The 24156-nt window shown below is 41.4% G+C and overlaps 1 pseudogene; it reads right to left on the reverse strand.

The window, feature by feature from the left end:
* Positions 1 to 691: 691 nt before the first annotated feature.
* LOC123936521 overlaps positions 692 to 24156 on the reverse strand; it is a 29904-nt pseudogene continuing 6439 nt past the window's right edge.

A 24156-nucleotide genomic window follows, 5' to 3' on the forward strand; every position in this document is an offset into this window, starting at 1 on the left:
TTGGATGCTTTACATGCTTTGCTGGCTATGATTTTTTCTGTTCCATAAATGAACAGAATACTACAATTTCATAGCTGGCATTCAATATTCATTTCATCACTAAAAATGTATGCAAACTTACTAAAAAGAGACAGATCATAAAAACAATCAGCCAAAAAAAAAAATGTTTCTTTCTAGGTTGCTAGTGCACTTTTGGCCCATGGGCTCTGGTTCACACGAAGATAGAAAGGCACTCCAAGACCGTCTGAGAAGCACTTCCTGGCTTAGAAGCGACCGCAGGTGATCAGTAAAGGAGGCAAAACACAGATTTCCATGCAATACACACTAGGGTCCAACTTTGACTTTTATAAACTTCCGGGTCTCATTTTTAAGAGAGTAGGACCACAGCTCACATCCTTGTTCTCACTTCAAACCCAAAGTCATTATGCAAACCACATGTGAATTTTCGACAATCAGGCCAGACAGTCAGACACTGACGCACAGGGGTTAATGGGCACAGCCAAGTCACTTCTACACACACAGGTCATGAAGCAGCACAGAGCAGAGCCTCCCAGGACCGCACTCAAGCAAGCTGATGGTGCTGCAGGATGGCCACCTGTCCGGGGGTTGAGGAGGGGCTTCATCCACTGGGAGACCCCCGCTTATTGAGAAAGTCCCATCACCAGAGTCCAAAGTGAGGCATCACTGCCCTTCAGAAGAAGTAATCTCTCTGACTCTCACTGACTGAGCTTTGCACATTGACCTCACTCTTCAGAGCCGTCTCAGTCAGGAAAACAGTTGACTGATTTTTTTTGCTACAACCACCTCCGTTGATAAATGTGTGCGGCTACAGTGGTGAGACAGAGTAAGACAAATACCACCACCACTATCACACCTGGTGAGAGAAGGGGGAGGTGCAATCAGAACACAGACTTGTAACATACAGAACCTACATAGCTGATAGCAAACTTCACGTACATCACACGCGCATCATCAGGAAAGTGGGCACTGGCCTACTGGAACACCGAGTTTACTTCTAAGTCTGCACGTCCTTTGGATACAGCAGTTTTATGCCTTTAGGTTTAAGATCTATTGACCTGGCTTTCACCTGGTACCCTCCTGTTAAAATTCAGAACCACAGCGTGGCCTCTAGGTCATGCCCTACTTCATACTAACAAGCGAGTATGTTTTCATTATTTTAAAAGGATGGAGTGTATAGGCTTGTCGTGGAGTAATTAAATGCTTATGTACAAGTACATTAAAAAGATCTTCTGCTGACTTTCTGCTGATTTACAGTTCTGTGGTGAGTACACCAGTTCCTTCTAAGAGCCTAGAAGAGTCTTACATGATCTATGCTGCTGGGGGCCATGTCTTGTGCATGATCCCCTTCAGTTGCTTGTGTGTAGGGTCTGTGCTGTACCTTGGTTATGTGATTATGGTATGTGAGAAGGTAGCACCTGTCCTACGGGACCATCCCTCTTCCTGCTGACGGTAAGAGGGCAGGCAGTCACGGTGGGAGTCCATATGGGAATCCCTACATGGCACAGAACTACAGGCAACCTCTAGGTGCTAAGGGCAGGCAGCAACAATCGAGACACTCTCAGCCCCACAACTACAAGCCTCTGGATGCCTTCAACACCCATGCGGAGGAGGAAGTGGACCCTTCCCCAGAGGGATCTCCAGATGAGACCTCAACACAGGTTGACACCTTCATTGCAAGCTCCTGTGACACTGAGCAGAGGACCCAGATAAGCTCTTCCCAGACTCCTGACCCACAGAAACCGGGACATACTAAAAGGGAGTTGGGTTAAGCTCTAAGTTGGTGGTGATCTGTCAGGCAGCAGTAGATAACCGATATACCACTGTATGAAAAATGTGTAGAAAGAGAGACAATGTTCAGCGACAGGGAAAATTGATTATTTGACATCCTTTGCTGGTAATGCTTTAAGTACTGAAGTGTTAGCTGTGTCTGTGCTTCTCAACTTTGGCTGCATGTCAGAAAATAGCTCAGAATCTTCGGTGGGAGGCTGGGACACCAATATTGTTTTAGAATTTCCTCTGACTTTTTTTGAGGGCTGCCAGTATTGGGATGATCAGATGAGGCCTAGAGGGGTTTTTTCAAGCTGCCATACTCATTAAAGAATGAGTGTTAATCCATACCAAAACAAGGAGGTACCAAAAGAACATTCATCAGTCAAACACTTTTAAAATGACTGACACAGGCATTGATATTGCAATTAGCAAATGTTAGAAAATGCATTACTGTTTAGTTAACTGAATCCAAATTTGTGTTGCTAAATGAAGATTCTTCAGTATGCTTTGGGACAGAGATAAAGAGCATAACGGAGACGAACAGACTTGCAGCTCAGTGGGTGCCTCCAGTCACAGGGATTCCTGAGCAGATGCTCAGAACCTTTGGAAAGGTTCTTAATACTAACAGGTAGAACAACCATCATGTTCACTATACCTTGCACCACACCTGACAACAAACAGTTGTCACTTTAATTACTCTTAAGTTTTATTATAGGACTTCACTTTGAAGAGCTACATCATATCCAATTTTAGTGTCAGGGACAGGAACTCAATAACAGTGATCAGGCCACTTGACTTTCCTGTCACTCTCACCATTACCCTCAAACACCCAGGATATTATGTATGAAACTGAGTACTAGTTTGTTTGTTCTCTAAGACTTGGTAGGGTCCCAGAGCAACCTCTGTCTTCATCTGCTCTCTGAAGAGACTGAGATGATGTGACTAATGCATCCGATGCCTTCCATACCTTCCTTTCATCAATCCCAATGTGAATGTGTTTGTGACAAGCACTTATGTCTTTCTGCCTCTCCATCCATCTACACATCTGTGTCCTTCTCTGCCTGTCCATTTACACGGTGGATCCCTTGGCAAGAAATGCTCCGTGATCTCCCTTGTACGAGGTGTGAACATTATTTAGGTTAATCCCCCTTCCTGTATTGTTCCCTTTGTTTGCAAGAGGAGAGGTGATGGAGCGCAGCATGTGGAGAAATCCACCTGCCAGGGTGGTTCTTTAACCGGACAAAGTACTTTACATGTGGTGCGGTCTGTGGTAATTCAGACACAGGGCTGAGGATTCCACCCAGGATTCTACACTGCGGCTCAATATATGCAGCACACAACCACCACATAGATAGAAGGCAGAGCCAAGTGAGTGGCATGGGACTGTAACCTGAGTTGTTACCTCCCTAACACCCATGTGCTCTGATTCTCCCTCCCTCTATCAGAAGTCAAGCTGTATTTCTCAGGGAAATAATATTGGTGCAACTTACTTACTTTGTACAACTTTCCAGTGATATTTAACCAAAGGCAATAAAGCTCCAAAGACCATACCTTCTGTTCAAGCACCAACCTGACTATCATCGTTGCTCTCTCTAAACATAGCACCAATCATGACATTTTGCATGTTTGGGCTTTGATTCCTATTTCAAAAACATGAATCACATTTAAGTCTATTTATTCTAAATCAACTTTTTGCTTTATACTGAAGTCTTCTCATTCAAAATAAATAAGAACAGTTCAGGATTAAGACGTGATTTATATTTTAACACAAAAGTATTCCTATTAGGTATGCATTATAAATAACACATATGTTTCTTTGTTACTGGAGTTGTGAAATCAGAAGATCATATGCCTCATTCAGTAGAAAAACAGAAGTGGTTATGATAGGAATGGGCAAGTTCACATTCTCACACAGATTTGGTCAGCACATGAAAATGTCTGAGTACCTTCCTAATAGTCTGGATAAAACTGGCATCCTGATGAATAGAAACTAAATGGGCAGATCCAGTCTGGTCTACCTGAAAAGTAGACACCCACTTGCATCCCCCAGCTTGAGGATGACCTCCCTTATCTGGATTAGCCTTGGAACAAAGAGAAGTTCGCTTCCTCCTAGCCTGTAGAGTTTGCAACAGACACATTCCAGTAGTCTAATAAATATAAGCATTCTCTGAATCATAAGGAGGAGACTTGAATATTCACTTTTTAAAGCAGGCCTAAATAAATTCTGTTTCAGAGAGTGCAGTGGGACATATTTAAGTTGGAATTACTTGTACCTCTTCAAATATTTGTAAGTACATAGGAAATATAAATATACATTATATGTGAATATATATTTAAATACATATATAGTTTATCTATAGGATTTTTGCTTTAAAGAGCTGTGTTATATCCAGTTTTACCATCACATGTATAGAACACATGTGACTCTGAACATGTATATGTAATACAAATATATGTGAATAGTTACATTTAGAAATACAAATAAATATATATAAATCTAAGATAAGGCTGACACCAGGAAACAGTTCCGTATATTTATGCTTAGAAAAATCTTTAGGTTTTCTATCTTTATGTTTATGAAAATGAAAATTTGCATAGCTTAGGTGTTCTAAACCCAAATAATGCTTTATTTTTAATATTATTTTTAAAGTTTTGGGCAAATGTATTGAGAGATCCGTGCCTATTTTGGATCAAAGAAGTAAAGGTGAATATGTGATATACATACATGTGTATATATGATCTCTTGAGAGATATGAATGGGTATTTTCAAATGAAAAACCTTATTACTCTGTAGTTTGGCAACTATCCTTTAAAGAGTGTCTCACTTCAACCATGGGTTCCCTCCACTCAGCTCCACTCAGCCCCGGCAGAGGCCAACATTCAGGCAAGCTCCTGAAGAATGCCCACAAAGGGGTGCCCTGCCATTGACCTCGCCCCTCAGCTAAGACTCCCAGACACAGTTTTATGCCAGCGGTGACAACAGAGCCAAAGACCAGGTCGTTCACAGCCCTGTTACCTCCGATGACAGAAGGACCACTTCTGTCAGCACTAAGGGCTCTCCCCTGTCTGCCCTATTACCTCTGATGACAGCAGGGTCACTTCTGTCAGTGCTAAGGACTCTCCCCCGCATGTTGGTCCAGAACCACCTACAGCAGAGAAAGGGAGAATGACAGAGGCAGAGGGAGGAGGACTTTGGTGATATTCACAAACATCTGACAGGAGAGCAGAGCCCTGTGTGGGCGGGAAGGAGCAGGAAACCCAGATCACTGCAGAACCTGGGCAGCCCCGGGGTGCAGATGGGGTGGAGGACCGCAGGCGGCCAGCGTGACCGTGAGCAGAGAGCCAGGCACCTGTGCCACCTGCAAGAAGGGGGGTGGCCTCCCTCGCCAGGGCTCCGGGCCCACGGACTCTGGCACTGGGAAGTGGCAGCCACCGGTCCGTGCACCGTGACCTCGACGGGGCCGCCAGGGCACAGCACAGCCTTGAGCGGAGTGGCAGGGTCCAAGCGCATGGCTGACAGGCAGCCGGTGAAGCCGTGCGCGCGGGCCTACAGCCTGTCTGGGTCCGCGCGTGTGGACTTTGCCGGCAGAAAAGCGGGACACCGGTTAGGGGGCAGGGGGGCACAGGCCTGGACCTCGTCTGCAGGGCCGCCACCAACCGACCCTCCCTCCAAACACTCAGCCCTTCCTTTCATAGAGCAAGACAGGCAGGGTTGTCTCTGCAGCCTCTGCTAGTGACAAGTGGGTGCCAGCTCTGCCTGCGGGCAAGCCGAAGCATCCCCGGGTGCAGTCCCGCCCAACAAAGGATTCCACCCTCTGCCATTGTGCGTTTCAAAGATCAAGGCAGTATTTTGTAACACTATCTGTGGCTGGTAACCTAGGCGGTCGCAGTGAAATGTCACCCGCGCCAGGGGACAACAGTGCTTTGGGAATCCCTAGGCGGTTCTAATCTCCCCATTTACACTAGACTCTGGCTCTGTTCTCAGCCCCACAGAGGCCCCGCCCCAGCGGCAGCTGCCACATGGGAACCCCGTCTCCCGCTGCCTTTCCCCCGTCACAGCGATGGGCTCTGTCCCCTTCCCGTCAATCCGGGCTGGCTCCCCGTCCTAGCCTGTGACCTGGCTGGGACCTGACCGAGGTTGGTTAGTGGGAGAAGGGCAGCGACGGACCCACGAGAGCAGAGCACCAATTCCTTCACCTCAAGGACGATCAGCTCCTACACTGCACTTGCTCAGTGTGCCCCAAATCTGACCAGGCCCAGTTACGTGCAGGCTTCAGACGTTTCATGGATGCACAGGGAAGCCGCCTCAATGTGGGGACCCATGGCATCTACTTATGACTCCCTTTCTACTTCAGTGTGTCCACTAGTTGGTTGACTAGTTATCTGAAGGATAACTACTATACACAGCAACCAAGAATTCACCCGATGCCTTCCACAGGCCGACCACCATGCGGGGTCATTTGCAGAGGTGAGAATTTAATGCTCCCAATGTAATACCACAAGTGTTTTTATTCCTGCTGGAAGGTAGTTCACATTAGATTTCAGAAATATCTGAATGTCTCTCACTTGGGGCGACCTGGATCCTGGCTGGTCACAGTAACCCCCTTTTCAACAGGATATTATCTCTTTATCCTGCCAGTGGCTTTTGGACATGTTTGTAATTGCTCGCATTAAGGGATGAGTAAATGGGGATCGTTATACTATATTTATTTATTTTTTATTTTTTTATAAAAATATAATGTATTATTAGCCCTAGGGCTACAGGTCTGTGAATAGCAAGGTTTACACACTTCACAGCACTCACCATAGCACATACCATCCCCAATGTCCATAACCCCACCACCCTCTCCCTACCCCCATCCCCCCGGCCACCCTCATTTGTTTTGTGACATTTTAAGAGTCTCTTATGGTTTGTCTCCCATCTTGTTTCATTTATTCTTTCCTACCCCCAAACCCCCCACGTTGCATCTCCACTTCCTCATATCAGGGAGATCATATGATAGTTGTCTTTCTCCAAATGACTTATTTCGCCATATTTAGAATGAATGCTATACCTTCCATGGAATATATGTGTGACTCTACTAGTCTTTTTGGTTATTGGGATAGCTGTTCTTTAAGTTCACCCTGAGAATCTCAGCTGTGATCCATCTGTCTTGATGTTGTGGATAAACTCTTAGGGGATAGTGTCTGCTTCCATTGAGTTTTTGAGGGGTACTCTAAGTGCTATGTAAAAGCACTCTAAAAGCAACTAAAATGAGGGGCATGTTTACACTGCTTCAATCCTAATAAACACCTCTCCGAAACACACATCTCTCTTGGCCAGGCTGATTATATGAGGCATCAAGGAGGCTTATGTATGATGAATTCCAGGTAGATTCTTACAGTGAAGTAAGCCAGCTGGAGACAACTCAGTTGAATGATCATTTTAGATTAAAGAGATCTTCTGGGGCACCAGGATGGCTCTATTGGTTAAGGGTTGGCCTTTGGCTCAGGTCAAGATCTAGGGCTCCTGGGATTGAGGCCCCACCCTTCTCTGTGGGGAGTCTGCTCTTCCCTCTCCAACTGACCTCCCAGCCCTTATACATGCACTCCATCCTTCAAAAAAAAATTAAAAAATTAAAAATAGGGTTTTTTAATGGTCACTTTTTTTTTGCATTCAGACAATATATATTCCATAAAGAAAGGCATCCTTGCTTGAATACACTTAAAACAATGTCAAGAAGAACTAAAACAGGAAAATGCTGTGATACTAACATAGGATTGCAACAATGCTACAATACTAAAAACAAAAACAAAACACCACAGGCCAATTAAAAGCCCCAGCTGCTGAGCAAAGAGAGGAACTGGACAACACTCGCTTTCCTTGTCAAAGTCTGACACGAGCGCTACCAGGCTAGGGTCTAAGAATCAATCCTGGGCAGACATGTATCTTATTAATTAACTGGACTAACTTTGTGAAATTTATTTTAAAGATAAATTTAAAAATGTCTATAGGCAGTGCTATTATTCAAGAAAGGAACTCCAGTAGAACACTATTGCAGTCAAGAACTTGTACTTGACATTTATACATACTTAAGGATTGTGTGTATGGGCATGTGTGTGTGGGCTTGTGTGACCCACAGCCTGTTATTAAGCTAACAGCTGTAACCATGACTTGTATGCATACAGGGTACCAAGATACATGCAAGGTTACTGCTCACTGCTTCCCACTGCCTTCATATTTTCCGTTCTGAGGTCATGGTTGTGATTCATTTTTTTTTTAATAAGTATTTTATCCATTTTATTTATTTTTTTCAGCGTAACAGTATTCATTGTTTTTGCACAACACCCAGTGCTACATGCAAAATGTGGCCTCCCTATTACCCACCACCTGTTCCCACAACCTCCCACCCCTGACCCTTCAAAACCATCAGGTTGTTTTTCAGAGTCCATAGTCTCTTATGGTTGCCTCCCCTCCCCAATGTCCATAGCCCACTCCCCCTCTCCCAATCCCAACTCCCCCCAGCAACCCCCGGTTTGTTTTGTGAGATTAAGAGTCATTTATGGTTTGTCTCCCTCCCAATCCCATCTTGTTTCATTTATTCTTCTCCTATCTCCCTAACCCTCCATGTTGCTTCTCCATGTCCTCATATCAGGGAGATCATATGATAGCTGTCTTTCTCTGATTGACTTATTTCACTAAGGATGATACGCTCTAGTTCCATCCACGTCATCGCAAATGGCAAGATTTCATTTCTTTTGATGGCTGCATAGTATTCCATTGTGTATATATACCACCTCTTCTTTATCCATTCATCTGTTGATGGACATCTAGGTTCTTTCCATAGTTTGGCTATTGTAGACATTGCTGCTATAAACATTCGGGTACACGTGCCCCTTCGGATCACTATGTTTGTATCCTTAGGGTAAATGCCCAGTAGTGCAATTGCTGGGTCATAGGGTAGTTCTATTTTCAACATTTTGAGGAACCTCCATGCTGTTTTCCAGAGTGGTTGCACCAGCTTGCATTCCCACCCACAGTGTAGAAGGGTTCCCCTTTCTCCACATCCTCGCCAGCATCTGTCATTTCCTGACTTGTTAATTTTAGCCATTCTGACTGGTGTGAGGTGATATCTCATTGTGGTTTTGATTTGTATTTCCTTGATGCCGAGTAACGTGGAGCACTTTTTCATGTGTCTGTTGGCCATGTGGATATCTTCTTTGCAGAAATGTCTGTTCATGTCCTCTGCCCATTTCTTGATTGGATTGTTTGTTCTTTGGGTGTTGAGTTTGCTAAGTTCCTCATAGATTTTGGATACTAGCCCTTTATCTAATATGTCGTTTGCAAATATCTTCTCCCATTCTGTCAGTTGTCTTGGTTTTGCTAACTGTTTCCTTTGCTGTGCAAAAGCTTTTGATATTGATGAAATCCCAAGAGTTCATTTTTGCCCTTGCTTCCCTTGCCTTTGCCGTTGTTCCTAGGAAGATGTTGCTACGGCTGAGGACGAAGAGGTTGCTGCCTGCATTCTCCTCAAGGATTTTGATGGATTCCTTTCTCACATTGAGGACCTTCATCCATTTGGAGTCTATTTTCATGTGTGGTGTAAGGAAGTGGTCCAATTTCATTTTTCTGCATGTGGCTGTCCAATTTTCCCAGCACCATTTATTGAAGAGGCTGTCTTTTTTCCATTGGACATTCTTTCCTGCTTTGTCGAACATTACTTGACCATAGAGTTGAGGGTTGATTTCTGGGCTCTCTATTCTGTTCCACTGATCTATGTGTCTGTTTTTGTGCCAGTATCATGCTGTCTTGATGATGACAGCTTTATAATAGAGCTTGAAGTCCGGAATTGTGATGCCACCAACTTTGGCTTTCTTTTTCAATATTCCTTTGGCTATTCGAGGTCTTTTCTGGTTCCATATAAATTTGCGGATTATTTGTTCCATTTTTTTGAAAAAAATGGATGGGATTTTGATAGGGATTGCATTAAATGTGTAGATTGCTTTAGGTAGCATGGATATTTTCACAATATTTATTCTTCCAATCCAGGAGCATGGAACATTTTTCCATTTCTTTGTGTCTTCCTCAATTTCTTTCATGAGTACTTTATAATTTTCTGTGTATAGATTCTTAGCCTCTTCGGTTAGGTTTATTCCTAGGTATCTTATAGTTTTGGGTACAATTGTAAATGGGATTGACTCCTTAATTTCTCTTTCTTCTGTCTTGTTGTTGGTGTACAGAAATGCAACTGATTTCTGTGCATTGATTTTATATCCTGACACTTTACTGAATTCCTGTACAAGTTCTAGCAGTTCTGGAGTAGAGTCTTTTGGGTTTTCCACATATAGTATCATATCATCTGCGAAGATTGATAGTTTGACTTCTTCTTTACCAATTTGGATGCCTTTAATTTCTTTTTGTTGTCTTATTGCTGAGGCTAGGACTTCTAGTACTATGTTGAATAGCAGTGGTGATAATGGACATCCCTGCCGTGTTCCTGACCTTAGCGGAAAAGTTTCAGTTTTTCTCCATTGAGAATGATATTTGCGGTGGGTTTTTCATAGATGGCTTTGATAATATTGAGGTATGTGCCCTCTATCCCTACACTTTGAAGAGTTTTGATCAGGAAGGGATGCTGTACTTTGTCAAATGCTTTTTCAGCATCTATGGTGAGTATCATATGGTTCTTGTTCTTTCTTTTATTAATGTGTTGAATCACATTGATTGATTTGCGGATGTTGAACCAACCCTGCAGCCCTGGAATAAATCCCACTTGATCGTGGTGAATAATCCTTTGAATGTACTGTTGAATCCTATTGGCTAGTATTTTGGCGAGAATTTTTGCGTCTGTGTTCATCAAGGATATTGGTCTGTAGTTCTCTTTTTTGGTGGGATCCTTGTCTGGTTTTGGGATCAAGGTGATGCTGGCCTCATAAAATGAGTTTGGAAGTTTTCCTTCCATTTCTATTTTTTGGAACAGTTTCAGGAGAATATGAATTAGTTCTTCTTTAAATGTTTGGTAGAATTCCTCTGGGAAGCCGTCTGGCCCTGGGCTTTTGTTTTTTTGGAGATTTTTTATGAATGTTTCAATCTCCTTACTGGTTATGGGCCTGTTCAGGTTTTCTCTTTCTTCCTGGTTCACTTGTGGTTGTCTCTAGGAATGCATCCATTTTTTCCAGATTGTCCAATTTGTTGGCATAGAGTTGCTCATAGAATGTTCTTATAATTGTCTGTATTTCTTTGGTGTTAGTTGTGATCTCTCCTCTTTCATTCATGATTTTATTTATTTGGGTCCTTTCTCTTATCTTTTTGATGAGTCTGGCCAGGGGTTTATCAATCTTATTGATTCTTTCAAAGAACCAGCTCCTAGTTTCATTGATTTTTTTCTATTGTTTTTTTGGTTTCTATTTCATTGATTTCTGCTCTAATCTTTATGATTTCTCTTCTCCTGCTGGGTTTAGGGTTCCTTTCTTGTTCTTTCTCCAGCTCCTTTACGTGTAGTGTTAGGTTGTGTACTTGAGACCTTTCTTGTTTCTTGAGAAAGGCTTGTACCGCTATATATTTTCCTCTCAGGACTGCCTTTGCTGTGTCCCACAGATTTTGAACTGTTGTGTTTTCATTATCATTTGTTTCCATGAATTTTTTTCAATTCTTCTTTAATTTCCTGGTTGACCCATTCATTCTTTAGAAGGATGCTGTTTAGTCTCCATTTATTTGGGTTCTTTCCGGCTTTCCTCTTGTGATTGAGTTCTAGCTTCAGAGCATTGTGGTCTGAAAATATGCAGGGAATGATCCCAATCTTTTGATACCGGTTGAGACCTGATTTGTGACCCAGGATGTGATCTCTTCTGGAGAAGGTTCCATGTGCACTAGAGAAGAATGTGTATTCTGTTGCTTTGGGATGAAATGTTCTGAATATATCTGTGATGTCCATCTGGTCCAGTGTGTCATTTAAGGCCTTTATTTCCTTGTTGATCTTTGGCTTGGATGATCTGTCCATTTCAGTGATGGGAGTGTTCAAGTCCCCTACTATTATTGTATTATTATTGATGTGTTTCTATGATTTTGTTATTAATTGGTTGTTATAGTTGGCTGTTCCCACATTAGGGGCATAGATATTTAAAATTGTTAGATCTTCTTGTTGGACAGACCCTTTGAGTAGGATATAGTGTCTTCCTCATCTCTTATTATAGTCTTTGGCTTAAAATCTAATTGATCTGACATAAGGATTGCCACCCCAGCTTTCTTCTGATGCCCATTAGCATGGTAAATTGTTTTCCACCGCCTCACTTTAAATCTGGAGGTGTCTTCGCGTCTAAAATGAGTTTCTTGTAGGCAACATACTGATGGGTTTTGTTTTTTTTTTTTTTTTTATCCATTCTGATACCCTGTGTCTTTTGATTGGGGCATTTAGCCCATTAACATTCAGGGTAACTACTGAGATATGAATTTAGTGCTATTATTAGCCTGTAAGGTGACTGTTACTGTATATTGTCTCTGTACCTTTCTGTTCTACTACTTTTAGGCTCTCTCTTTGCTTAGAGGACCCCTTTCAAGATTTCCTGTAGAGGTGGTTTGGTGTTTGCAAATTCTTTCAGTTTTTGTTTGTCCTGGTAGCTTTTTATCTCTCCTTCTATTTTCATTGATAGCCTAGCTGGATAGAGTATTCTTGGCTGCATGTTTTTCTCCTTTAGTGCTCTGAATATATCATGCCAGCTCTTCCTGGCCTTCCAGGTCTCTGTGGATAAGTCTGCTACCAATCTAATATTTTTACCATTGTATGTTACATACTTCTTTTCTCGGGCTGCTTTCAGGATTTTCTCTTTGTCACTAAGACTTGTAAATTTTACTATTAGGTGACGGGGTGTGGACCTATTCTTGTTGACTTTGAGGGGGTTTCTCTGCATCTCCTGGATTTTGATGCTTGTTCCCTTTGCCATATTAGGGAAATTTTCTCCAATGATTCTCTCCAATAGACCTTCTGCTCCCCTCTCTGTTTCTTCTTCTTCTGGAATCCCAATTATTCTAATGTTGTTTCGTCTTATGGTGTCACTTATCTCTCGAATTCTCCCCTCATGGTCCAGTAGCTGTTTGTCCCTCTTTTGTTCGGCTTCTTTATTCTCTGTCATTTGGCTTTCTATATCACTAATTCTTTCTTCTGCCTCATTTATCCTAGAAGTGAGAGCCTCCATTTTTGATTGCACCTCATTAATGGCTTTTTTTTATTTCAACTTGGTTAGATTTTAGTTCTTTAATTTCTCCAGAAAGGGCTTTAATATCTCCAGAGAGGGTTTCTCTAATATCTTCTATGCCTTCTTTGAGCCCAGCTAGAATGTTCAGAATCGTCATTCTGAACTCTTGATCTGACATAATGTCTGTGTTGATTAGGTCCCTAGCCTTCGGTACTGCCTCTTGTTCTTTTGTTTTTGGTGATTTTTTCCGCCTTGTCATTTTGTCCAGATAAGAGGATATGAAGGATGAAATAAAATACTAAAAGGGTGGCAAAGACCCCAGAAAAATGCGCTGTAACCAAATGAAAAGAGACCCCAAATTGTGGGGGGGAGAAAGGGGATAAAAAGAGGTTCTAGAAAAAAAATAGAAAAAAATTTTAAAAATAAAACAAATAAAGAAATAATATAAAAAAGAAAGAAAAATATATATATTTCGATAAACTAGTCAACAAACGTTAAGAAAGAAAAGGGTAAAAGTTTTAAAATGTTTAGCAGAAAAAGAAAAAAGAAAAATTATTGAAAAAAGAAAAAAAAAATTGAAGTAGCCACAAGACTAAAGAATCATGGGGAGAAGCCACGAGTTTCGTGCTTTGCTTTCCCCTCCTCTGGAATTGCGCTGCTTTCTTAGGAATTGAACCTACTTTCCTTGATAGATGAACTTCGTCCTGGCTGGATATTTTGTTGATCTTCTGGGGGAAGGGCCTGTTGTAGTGACTCTCAAGTGTCTTTGCACGAGGCGGGATTGCACCACCCCTAACGTTGGCCGGACTAAGTAATCAGCTCGGGTTCGCTTTTGGGAGCTTCTGTTCCCTGAACACTTCCCTTAGATTTCCGGAGGACGGGAATGAAAATGGCGGCCTCCTAGTCTCCGGCTCAGAAGAGCCTAGAGCCTGGGGCCCCACTCCTCAGTGTGCCCCCAGAGGACAGCACCCAATCACTCCCGTATCCCCAGCCTCTAGCCGCACTCAGAGCTCACCCAGCCCGCGACCAGTTCAAGGTAACCCCGAGATGAGGGTTCAGTCCTCGGCTCTGTCTCTGCAGCTGGCTTCCCGTTCTAATACCTGCGAGCTCTGCGACACTCCGACACCCCTGATCCTTCTGTGACCCTGTGGGACCTGGGGCCACACTGACCCCACGTGGGCTTCACCCTGGGTTAGCCTCTGGAGCAATGTCCCTCAGTGGGACAGACTTTTAAAAGTCCTGATTTTGTGCTCTGTTGCTCCGCAGCTTGCCAGGAGCCGGCCCCTCCCCCTGCGGTCTATCTTCCCGTCGGTTTAGATTCACTTCTCCGCCAGTGCTACCTTTCAGAAAGTGGTTGATTTTCTGTTTCTAGAGTTGCTGTTCTTCTTCTCTTCGATCTCCCCTTGGATTTGTAGGTGTTTGTAATGTTTAGATAAGCTATCGAGCTGATCTCCTGCTACCTAACGTAGTCTCAGCCTGCTACTTCTCCGCCATCTTGACTCCTCCCCCCCTGTGATTCATTTTTTGACTGGAAAAAGTCTCTAGTATTTTCCTCAGATAGGAGGCATTGTCAATATTTAATCTCCATACTTCCTCGTTATCCAAAATAAATTTTTTTAACCTTGCCAAATTCATTATAAATTAGATGCTTGCATTGTGGCTCATTCCTCAGCCATACTAATGATAATCCACTTCATTTTTTTATCCCACTGTAACAAATAAGAAGTTAGATGCTGATGCCAAAATCGTTATTTTTTCATTGTAGTAACTTCTGTCTAGAATGTTTGGAGGATATTTCTCTGTGGGTTTTGCAATTCGGAAATTTTCTCAGTTGTATGTCTTTTCTCATCAGAATTGATGCATTCTTTCAATCTGCAACTCATATTTTCGTTTAGCTCAGAGAATTTTTTTTTCATGCATAATTGCTCTCTTTGCTTCCAGTTCTGTTTCTGGACCGCTAATTATTCCCGTTAGGTTTTCTCTTATTTCCCCTTCTAATTTCTCTCTCTTAATCTTTTTTTTTCTCTGCAGTGTGAGTTAGCCCATCTCTGTAATATTCCAGACCACTATCTAATGAGAACCAGTGATGATTCTCTCCTTCAGATAACATTGTGAAGTCGTGAAAACCTATATTTACTTTAACCCCCAGAGTTGGTGTGTGACTTTTCCAAGTGTCCTGGAGTGCCAAGTTTCATCACAATTATGTTCGTCTCCTTTAATGACTCTATTTTGATGTGGGAATTGTAGTTGTTGTATTCAGTCCTCCTCCCTGTCTTCTTAGGGGTGACATCATGTTTTTAGCTGTTTATCATTCTGCTATGAGAACTCCATGGCTGAGGATCTTAGACGGTGTGGGGGTCCTGGCAGTCTAGACGCTGCATCTTTTCTGCCCCATACCCAGCAGCGAACATGTAGGCTCATGATCTAGCCCCAAACAGAATGTAGGAAGAAGTTTCTCTCCCTTACCATGGCAGAAGGAACATGGACCAACCATCCGGCCCATCCCCTGCTCCACGAGGGGCACTGAGGATAGTTATAACCATGCTGAGCAATGCTGATCTTCCATTTGGAAGTCAAACCTTTAAAAAAAAAATCTAGATAAATGACATAATTAGAAAACGAGTAGAAAACAGACTTTTCCAGTCCATCTTTCCAACAATTCAGAGAAAAGAGGGCATGATTTTCAGAATGAGAAAGAAATGAATGAATTATTCCTTCCTCCCTGAAACACAGGCCCACCGAGCACCAGGCTCTCCAGAGCTTGCAGCTAACACCAGAGAAGAAATCAGGGGTAATCTGGGACCCGGTGCATCAAGATTGAGCAATGCCAGTAGGCACTTCCAGGAGCACTAGTCCTTAGTACATAATACAGGTTCTTCATGTAATGGCATGTAGGCAGTCTCCACCACTCTTTCACCAACAAGGTGATCACATCAGAACTCCACACAATTGCTGCTCTTAGTTCCTTAGTCATCTTCACAATTGTGCAGCCCCTACCCCCGATGTGGCTCTGCCCATTTCAGCAGCCCTGAACCCTGAGCCCTTCCACTTCCCTCCCCCCACCTCCCATCACACCCTGTCCGGGAGCACGCTCATTCACACTTCAAAATAGACACCCCGTTACGACTCATCACTCACCTCTCCCAGGTGCATGTGCAGAAGAGGCATCAGCAAAATAAATAAATCTCTAATAGTTTTTTTATATTATTATTGAGATACAATTCATAAGACTGATCCTTTTAAAGTATTGAGATACAATTCATAAGACTGATCCTTTTAAAGTATACAATTCAGGGAGATTTAGTATATTTACACCGTTGTAAAACCGTTACCAGTATTCACTTGCAGAATCTTTCGATCTCTCCTAAAGAAACCCAGTACACATTAGACTCCACGTCCCATTCCTATCCCCCTCCAGCCTAGGCAAACCTAAACTTTCTGTTTCTATGGTTTGCCTATTCTGGACTTTTCATACAAAATAAATCATACAGTAAGTGACTTTTGGTATTTATCCTCATTTATTTAGCATCATGTTTTCATCAATTTGTAGCCTGTGTTGCTAATTCATTACATTTTAGGGCCAATATTTCACTGGATGCCACTTTTGTTTGTGGCATACAGTGAAACACTGGCACAAAATGTAACACTGTATCACTTAGTCATTGGTCACTGGGGTCATTCCCATGCTGGGTTATTGGTGGAGAACACAGACATGGGTATTTGCATACACCTTTTATGTCTGGACATGTTTTCAATTCTCTTGGGTATATACATAAGAGTGGCCATATGGTAACTCAGTGTTTAAATTCCAGATAAACTGCCAAACTGTTTTTCCACAGTGGCCACACATTTTACATTCCCATCACCAATGCACAAGTGCGCAAATTTCTCAACATTAACCACTTGCTACAGTTTTTTAGTGATATCTTGTGGTTTAGATTTGCATTTCTTTGTCGGCTAATGATCTTGAGCTTCTTTTCATATTGGTCTTTGGTAAATCTTCTGCAAAGAAATGCCCTTGATTTCGGCCTTTTACCAGACCTTTTGACCATTTTTAAATTGGGCCATTTGTCTTTTTGTTTGGTTGTGAGAGCTCTGTATACACTCTGTACAAAAATTTCTTATGAAGCTGGAGCAAAAAATCCTAAAATTTTTATGGAATCAGAAGAGACCCTGAATTGCTAAGAAAATGTTGAAAAAGATAAACAAAATTGGGGGCATCACGTTGCTTGATTTCAAGCTTTACTACAAAGCTGTGATCACGAAGACAGCATGGTACTGGCATATAAACAGACACATAGACCAGTGGAACAAAGTAGAGAGCCCAGATATGGACACTCAAATAATCTTTGACAAAGCAAGAAAAAATACACAGTGGAAAAAAGACAGCCTCTTCAATAAATGTTTCTGGGAAAATTGGACAGCTATATATAGAATAATGAAACTAAACCATTCACTTACACCATACATAAACTCAAAATGGATGAAAGACCTCAATGTGAGACAGGAATCCATCAGAATCCTAGAGGAGAACATAGGAAGTCAACTCTTCGATATCAGCCACAGCAACTTCTTTCAGGATATGTCTCCAAAGGCAAAGGAAACAAAAGCAAAAATGAACTTTTGAGGCTTCATCAAGATAAAAAGCTTCTTCACAGCAAAGGAAAGAGTCAACAAAACAAAGAGGCAACACACGGAATGAGAGAAGATATTTGCAAAGGATGGTACAGACAAAAGGCTGATATCCAAGATCTATAAAGATCTCCTAAAACTCAACACATACAAAGCAGGTAATCATGTCAAAAAATGAGCAGAAGACATGAACAGAAACTTCTCCAATGAAGAGATACAAATGGCTATCAGACACATGAAAAAATGTTCATCATCACTAGCCATCAGGGAGAGTCAAATAAAAACCACATTGAGATACCACCTTACACCTGTTAGAATGGCCAAAATTAACAAGGGAGTAAACAACGTGTGTTGGAGAGGATGTGGAGAAAGGGAAACCCTCTTATACTTTTGGCGGGAATGCAAGCTGGTGCAGCCCCTTTGGAGAATACTGTGGACATTCCTTAAGAAGTTAAAAATAGAGCTTCCCTATGACCCCACAATTGCACGACTGGGTATTTACCCGAAAGATACAGACTTAGTGAAAAGAAGGGCCAATCGTTCCCCAATGTTCATAGTAGCAATGGCCACAGTTGCCGAAATGTGGAAAGATCCAAGATGCCCTTCAACAGACAAATGGATAAGGAAGATGCAGTCCATATACATTGTGGAGTATTATGCCTCCATCAGAAAGGATGAATACCCAACGTTTGTATCAACATGGATGGGACTGGAGGAGATTATGCTGAGCGAAATAAGTCAAGCAGAGAGAGTCAAGTATCATATGGTTTCACTTATTTGTGGAGCATAACAAAGAACATGGAGGACATGGGGAGATGGAGAGGAGAAGGGAGTTGGGGGAAACTGCAGGGGGAGATGAACCATGAGAAACTGTGGACACTGAAAAACAATCTGAAGTATTTGAAAGGGAGGGGGTGGGAGTTTGGGTGTGCCTGTTGGTGGATATTATGGAGGGTACGTATTGCATGGAGCACTGGGTATGGTACATAACAATGAATTCTGGTACACTGAAAAGAAATAAAAAATAAAAAAATAAAATGTTACTTGTCCAAAAAATGCATTTGGGATCGGCTTGCCACTTGGACTTGGATCGGAATTGTATTGAACCTGTAGATCAATTTGGGGAGCACCACCATCTTAGCAATGTTAACACTTCCAGTCCAGGAACATGGATGTCTTTCCATGTGTGTGAATCTTCCTTAATTCTTTCCAGCAGTGCTTCATAGTTCCCAGTGTATGTGTCTTACACCTCTTCTGTTCAAGTTATTCCAAGTCATTTTATTCTTTCTGATTCTACTTTAAGTGGGATTTACATTTCAGTCTTCATTTCATTTTTGTATTATTCATTGCTAGTATAAAAATACAATAAATTTCTGTATGTTGATCTTATATCCTTGCTCCAACTGTATACTAGCTCCATTAGCTTTTTTCATGGATTCTTTACAATATCCGATTCTCTACAATTAGACATAGTTTTAGTTCTTCCTCTTTATTCTGGATACTTTTTACTCTTTTTTTTTCTTGCCTTGTAGCCCTCACTCAAACCTGTACTATACAATCTTGAAGGAAGGTGGTAAGAGTAGACATCCTTATCTTATTCCTGATCTTAGGGAAAGACTTCCATCATTTTCCATTAAGTGTGATGTCAGACATGGAGTTTTAGTTGCCGTCTTTTTTCACACAAGGAGGTTTTTTCTATTCCTACTTTGTTTTTTGGTTTTATATTTTTATGAAAGCACAGCGGATATTTTTCAAATACTTATTCTGTGTCTATTGGGGCAAACATGTGGTTTTTGTCCTTGATTCTATTAATTTGCTGCATTATGTTGATTGTTTTTATCTGTTGACCCAACCTTAAATTCCTATGATAAATCTTATCAGATTGTGTATAACAATTTGTTTATGTTACTGGATTAGATTTTACTGGATTAGATTTGTTAATATTTTGTTGAGGTTCTTTGCATTTGTATTCATATTGCTAAAATTATATAAAATCTTTGTGTCTTCCACTCTACGACTTTCCTCCCAAATGAGATAAATTCTTAGGCAGAGCACAAGAAAGACAAAACCTATATCCCAGAAGTCAATGGAGTTTTTAATAACCAAACTGTATTCTGTCCATGAAGGCATCAGTAAGTATATCCCAATTATTTATAACCCAATTCTCATATATGGAGTTCCATTTCAACACAAGATCCTTCAGTGAGTTTCTTTTCCTGACTAAGGGTTATCCACATGACTGTATTGACTTCAACTACATTCAACGTATTGTACTCTTTCCCAGGTGGAAAGAGAAAGGCACATCTTTATTCTGCACCCTTCAAAACAGATTTTCATTTTGGTATTTTGGGGATCTTTGCTGTTGTTGCTCTTTAATGCACAAAAGACAAAATCAACAGAATACCATTTACACAAAAGGCTTTAGAGAAATAAAACCTAGTGAAAATGCCAGGGCACCTTACTGGGTTGTTGTATTTTAAAGCTCTCATACTTCAGGGTTACAGGCCATATCTGAGTCAAGACTGGACAGAACATTAGAAACATAACAATCTGCACGTAAACTAGGATTTTACTAAAATTATTTCATAGTAACCGGGAGCACTTGACTTGATTAGTCGTCATTAATAAGATGAGTGAACACCAGAAAAAGCAAAAGAATCCTGTTAATTTAGAAGATGACCCTGCACCGCTCCTCCCAATGTGTATTAGGGTAAATAATAATGATGATAAAGGATATCCATCATGAACACTCTTTTATTCTTCATATTCCCTATTGTACTGAGAATGCTATGAGGGCAGGTACAAATGTCTTGTTTCTAGGATTCAAAATGCCCAGGGAAGTACAAGTGCACATCAGGGACCCCCAGAGTTTCTTTAATGAATGGACAGGTTGTTGAGTCGAAGGAATTAACCAAAAATAAGTGGAGGACAACCTGCCACAGTTCAGGACAACTGTCTTTGGAAAATTAATGGCTCTTCATTAGCCATTCTATTGGTCTACTGCAAGTTTATGAAAGGAAGCTCAGCTTATATTTCCCAAATCTGACCACAAAATAGTCATCTTCTCATAGTTACTAACTCGTAAGTAGAAGCTATCCTGAAATAAGGTAACCCAAAATTAGCCTTTGATCAATATGCGTACCTCTAGGTAGAGAAGAAATGAATATTTATAATTTTATTAGACTCAGTTGCTTCAGGCAAGAAACTTCATTGCTGAATTTCAACTTTAATTTCTACAGCCTGAGAGAGATGCTTTTTGACTATACCATTCTTGAATAGAAATATTAACATCTTCGATTCTGTGCTACTGCTCTGTACAGATGAACTTGCAGGAAAATAAAAATGTATATGATAAAATGTATTATTCTCCTTTTTTATTAAAATTATTTTCTTTATATAAGGAAGTTTACTTATTAAACCAATTTTCATAATCCATGACCTATCTATTTTACAGATAATATATCCAAAGCTAAATTGTCTTTAAAAATGTTTGTCAATTTCACACTTCCTGCTGGCAACTTTCTACCTTGTGCCACAGTCACTTCTGAACCTGTCTCATCTCTCCTGTCAGAGCCAGAGTCACTGAGGGCAGGCACTTGTGTGTAGTGTGTTCCTTTTGTTTCTTGACCCTATCTGTCCTCCTGGCTGGGAAGAGTGGCCAAATACACCTGGTCCAGCAACAAAGGAGGGATGACTTTGCTGGGGGCAGACGGGGCCATCGCTGCACTCACAGACCGCACCTGCATGTAAGTAAGCTGAGTTCTGAGGCTTGCATATCCCTAAGTTGATCTATTCTTCACTTTGTTCAAGCCATGAATGGTAGCTGTCAGGCCAGAGAGTGGAGCTCAGCAGCACATAAAAAGGGAGCAAATTTTTTTCCACTTGGGTATTAAAAATTCTTTTCCACTTGGATTGTATAAAAAATTATACTATTCAGTTGACAGTCGAGGATGGGGTTCCATCCCACTGTTCTGTGAAACTCAACTAGGCTCTGAGTTTTTAGGAACTTCATAACCTCTACCTGCTAATTGTATACTGTTATTTTCATGGGTCAAAACCAGAGGAGAACCTTATCTCTTTCCATTGTTTTCCCAGTTCTTGTGGTTTTTCTATACTATGTCACTGTTTTTGTTTCATTTGGTTTGGTTTGGCTTTGGTTTTAGTTTTTAAATTTATTTGACAGAGAAAGAGTGGGAGACAAAACACAAGAAGGGGGAGTAGGAGAAGGAGAAACCGGCTTCCCACTGAGCAGAGAGCCCGATGTGGGGCTCAATCCCAGGACCTTGGGATCATGACCTGAGCCGAAGGCAGATGCTTAATGACTGAGCCACCCAGGCAAACTTCCCCCTCCTTTTTTTTTTTTTTTTTTGCCACTATTCTAAATAGAATTAAAAAAAAAAAAAACAAACATCTTACTGGGTGTTGTATCTAACTGATGAATCACTAAATTCTACACCCGAAATTAATGTTACACTGTATGTCAGCCAACTAGAATTTAAATAAAAAAATTTTAAAAAAATAATGAAAATATACTCATATCACAAAAACATAAATATCCAGAAACGCCTAGAAAACATAACTGAATTCACACATTAGAGACTGAGCTGTTCCCCTCCCTCTCCCATGGGCTGTATGATCTACAGACTTCTCCCAGCGCTCGAGGGGAACAACTGTGCTCATCTGCATTCCTGTGGCAACTGCTGGAGGCCCACACTGCACGTGTGGAGGGGGCAGGAACGGCAAGCCACATCAAAGTCTTTCTGACAACATATCATGGGGCCCGATTCTTTATCCATCTTAAGGCACAGTTAGAAAGCAGGACCACTTTGGCCCAAAGTTGGCATCCATTACATGATGCCAAGACTACGTTTTCACAGCAAAGAACCCCGAGACACTACTTGACTGGCTTAACCTGCACCTGTAACTCCCAGGATCAACACGGAGCTTCCTGTCCCCTCTATCATCTAAACGGTGCACATCTGTATTTACCATTTACAAGGGCATGTTGTGATTTGCCCCATTTCCTCTGAAAAATAGGAACTCATAATTTTGTTGACCACCATCTTTTAGAAAAATGTCACCGTTTTGACAGTTACTATGATTCTCACCCTACTTTGAACATGTGCTCATGGGCTGTCTCTAAATCTCCAACATCTGTAGGGTGTTTTTACATGTTGGGGATGGAAGAAATGATCAAAGAATCAAGGTACAAATGCCTTAAATGTAGTAAAGAATCCATGAATTATCTCGGACTAAACAGAGTCAGATGAGTATCACATACCAGAGCAGGGATTCTACCCAAGACCACAAGAGGATTTCTCCCAAATAGCTTTAAATATCAACAGCACATACAATTTACAATATAAATAATCAAAAGAAAAAAATACCTTCCAAACTATTTTTATTGCAATTTAATTCTTGGTGACAAGGGGGAAAACAAAGCCATAAATAATTTGATGCTTAAGTAGTCTGGTATGGTTTTACTCTGCTGCTTCTATGGAGAATAACTCACAGCCCTAAAAGGTGAGAGGGTCTTCAGATCCTGACCTTCCAAGGGTAGCTGGGAGTACTGAACACATCTCAGAGCAGGGCCCAGCCTACCGCCAACATGTATTCACTTGCTCAAAGAAAATGTAAGACCTTTCTTCTTGTAAATGTAAATCTATATTTACCAATGGGTGATTTCTGCATTTGACTCCTGACTAATATACAATTTGTGAATGTGACACCTGCTTTGATTTTGCCTTTCCTCAATTGTATAAAAATACCAAGTTTCATTCTGCTTGATTGCCAAGGGGGAGGGCACGTGTGGAGACACTTCTCAGGGGTCACTGTGGCTCACCTAGCAGACAGCCCTCACTGGTGATTACAGGCACACTCAGACAAAAGTGCTGCTTCTATCTTGATTGTCACTTGCTGGGAAACCATGAATATTACAAGGAGCTTCTTTCAGCCTCATGAACCCTTCCCATGTTTGCAACCTGACACTTCTGATCCATGTCAGGGATTGGGGGTGGGGAGACGGTGCTCTTTCTGACACTTACCTAAAATTGTCCCCCACATAAGGGATTTGACAGCATTGAATTCTGTCCCTGAGGACAGGACGACTTGTCTCCTTGCATTCTGGTTAACCTATTAAATATTCCACGAGAAGCAAACATCAATATGGCGAGTAATTTTGGTAATAAGAGAATGGGAGTCTGAGGGAGACCAAGGAAAATGGTAAAAATGAGCCATACATTCCTGCTGTCACAAAGGTGAAACGTTTCATAGCAATTGTTTTAATACCTCGGATTTCACACCACCCCGTATCCTATTCTTTCCCCTTCATGGTTTAGGGATCTGTAATTGGTACGATCCACAAAAAAATGCAATAAGCTGTTTCAAACCTTAAAGCTTTTACTTATTTCAAACACAAATTAGTAACACACGCCACAGAAGGTATTACTGGCACAGATTCAATATATAAATGTTATTCTTCAAAACCCAGTGACAATGAATAATTGAGACAGGGAGGCTTTTAAAAAATGTATTCCCACTTTAAGCAAAATCTTGCTTTCC

This window comes from Meles meles, unplaced genomic scaffold (assembly GCF_922984935.1).
Source record: "Meles meles unplaced genomic scaffold, mMelMel3.1 paternal haplotype, whole genome shotgun sequence".
Classification (NCBI taxonomy): domain Eukaryota; kingdom Metazoa; phylum Chordata; class Mammalia; order Carnivora; family Mustelidae; genus Meles; species Meles meles.